General features: G+C 29.6%; 1 long non-coding RNA gene across 1 annotated transcript; it reads left to right on the plus strand.

Moving 5' to 3' along the window:
• Positions 1-1,919, plus strand: LOC143922490 (uncharacterized). Its single transcript, XR_013261581.1, has 2 exons — positions 1-914; positions 1,450-1,919. It is a non-coding gene; the product is annotated as an uncharacterized LOC143922490 (long non-coding RNA).
• The last annotated feature ends 1,034 nt before the right edge of the window (positions 1,920-2,953 follow it).

Consider the following 2,953-nt stretch of genomic DNA (forward strand, 5'->3'; position numbering starts at 1 on the left):
ATACATAAAATTTTCAATGTTTAAGAGGATCTTGTATTACATATATTAAATGTATTTTATGCATAAATTTTGAATAAATATGATATTTGACATTCAAATAATTTTATAAAAAGTCTTATATTTAAATTAATATGACCTTTCTTTAATTATTACCTATGTACTAAAAGGTAATTGGACTATTCGTCACATTGCGGTGGTCACAAAGACAATTTTTCCATGAAAATCGCAAATACACAATTTTTGGCACTCGAGTTCTCGTTAGTATGATAGTTATCGTTAGTATGATGGACTTTTCGGCTGCCAGATGTTCCATTATACAGATTTTTTATCATCTCTAGTCATATCCTTTATAGTGTTTACTTTTTTTGTCTTTTACCATATTAATGTTATGAGTAATTAGTGTTTTATATCATTATCTATACTAAGCGATTAGGCCCCGTGGACCTATCGGCTTCCGCCGTCTTCCCCATATATTCTCATAAATAAATAATATATTTTGTAGAAAAACACCTGTTGCTTTGTTGTGTCTTAAATAAAATAGCAGTGAGATTTATTGACATCGTGTCTAGTAATGATTCGCAATAAAGAGCAACAGTTGGTTTTTGTACAAGTCATGCAGTAGTCGACCATTATACACCCATATCCCAATGAAGTATTGATTAAATCTGACAACCTTTGGCCTTCAGTTAATTTTTCGTCAGTCACAGCTTGTCAGTCTACGACATCACGATGTGTGCCTTAGAGCTGGACCCCACCATCTGCCAAGCTCTGCGATTGCTGCACTCTTCGAGCAGCGATTCTACCGACCAATTGCGTTCAGCTTTAGATGAGCTGAAATATTTGGACACGGGGCGAGAGAAGGAAAAGGAACGCGAAAAGGAGAAAGATACTGATCTGATACTGATCTGGTTGAGGTACTGTTTAGTTTGAGATCGTAGCAACTTGTAACATATTCCTTTTTCGTATTCATATTTTTACATTTTTATATTTTCAAATTTTTATATTTTTATGTTTCATATTTTTATATATTTATCTTTCATATTATTATTTTTCATTATAATTTTATTTCTCATGTTTTTTATATTTCTATATTTCATGTATTTACAATTTTATATTTTTATTTTTACAATTTATATATTTATATTTTATGTTTTTACAATTTCGTATTTTTATATTTCATGTTTTTACAATTTTGTATTTTTATATTTCATATTTAACAATTTTGTATTTTTGTATTTGTTTTATCCATATTTGTCTTTAAATTAATATATAATATTATTATAATATAATAGAAATTAATTTCCTTTTTATATAACCATAGTGTCGACTTGGAGTTGATCTGTAAAGTCACTATGGCAAATTTGTGAATAAATAAATAAATAAATAAATAAATATATATATGTAAAAACATGTGATTAAATCTCATGACTCAACCTTTGACTTTTCTAGGAGTGTGGTCACAGTCCAATTATAAGCGATACCGATGCAGAATCTGCCTGGCAGTGTATGACTTGTCTCGACGCTCTAGACTTCGACAATGCGAGCAGCATTAATTCTCCGCCGATGGTGATCGAATGTTCTTCGTCGTCGACTGCCAGCGGTCCGATATCTCCGGAAAAAGCCAATTCCGTGAGACCCCCGCCTCAAATCCCGTTGGACGAGCTGCCTACTCCTCCCAAGGTTGTAACACCGACTATAAACATCATATCGGACGATTAGCGGCTTCAGATTGTCAAAAAGAAGTCGAACAAACACCGTGAAAATAAGCGAAACAATACAAAATAAACACATTGCAATTTTTGTTTAACGTTTAACTTGCATAATCATAATGTTACATTTGGCCTCTTGGTGGTATATTCGGTATGTTGACAAAATTGTGAAATGTAACAAGAAAGGTTGACAATGTTTCAAAATCATCTAAAAAAAAAAAAAAATTATCAAAAATTAAATAAGTTTATTTGTGAAATTTACTAAATGTTTAAAATAAATAATTTAATCTCAAAATTGATGTATTGTGCTCACTATTATTTATTGTAATGTTGTATCCTGAATAATATCAAATAATTTAATTTCAAAATTGATGTAATTTGTATTGTAACAATATGTCCTCGATAAATTCAAATACAGGTATTCCTCGACTTACGACGGAGATACGTTCCTGAACCCCGGTCGTAAGTCGAATCCGTCGTAAGTCGAGGAATATATTTATATTTTTTTTTTTCGGTGATTTTACTTACTTTTATTAATACAGTAATTCAAATGAATTCATATTTAAATTTAAAAAAAAATCTACATCATCCGTACTTATTAATTATAAATTATACATCCTCATCACTTATCACATAAGTACAATCCATTTCTTCATCTTCAGTTTGAGATACAGTCGTATGAGTTTTTTTGAAAAATGTGTCTAATTTTGTTTGAAAATTATCCTGTATTTTTTCTCTATATATTTCTTGGTAGCATGCAAGATTTTCTTGAATCCTGCGGTTCACATTTGAAAATCTTTCAATGTCTGGTTCCATCACTTCAAACTTTTGTATTCCTTGATTAATTAAATTAAAAGCAGCAGCCATTTATTTCAATACAACTTTTTTTCAGCGGTTTCGATGTCTTCGTTATCTACGTCAAATTATAGACGTTCGCTAAATTGTACGATTAAGTTAGTAATATTTTCGACATTTTTTTTTCTTTTTCGTATATGCAAAGAGAAACAGGTTCAAATCGATAATCATCATATATATAAAGACGGTAATCTGTGTGTGTGTGTGTGTGTCTCTCTCGAACATAATGAATCAACCAGTATGGGGAACAAATTTTTTTTTTTCATATTTTTCATTTTTTTAATTTTTTCAGTTTTATCATTTTTTCAAATTTTTCATTTAATTCAGTTTTTTCATTTTTTTCAGTTTTTCAGTTTTTTCATTTTTTTAATTTTTTCAGTTTTTTTCAT

Source organism: Arctopsyche grandis, chromosome 2 (assembly GCF_051622035.1).
Source record: "Arctopsyche grandis isolate Sample6627 chromosome 2, ASM5162203v2, whole genome shotgun sequence".
NCBI classification, from domain to species: domain Eukaryota; kingdom Metazoa; phylum Arthropoda; class Insecta; order Trichoptera; family Hydropsychidae; genus Arctopsyche; species Arctopsyche grandis.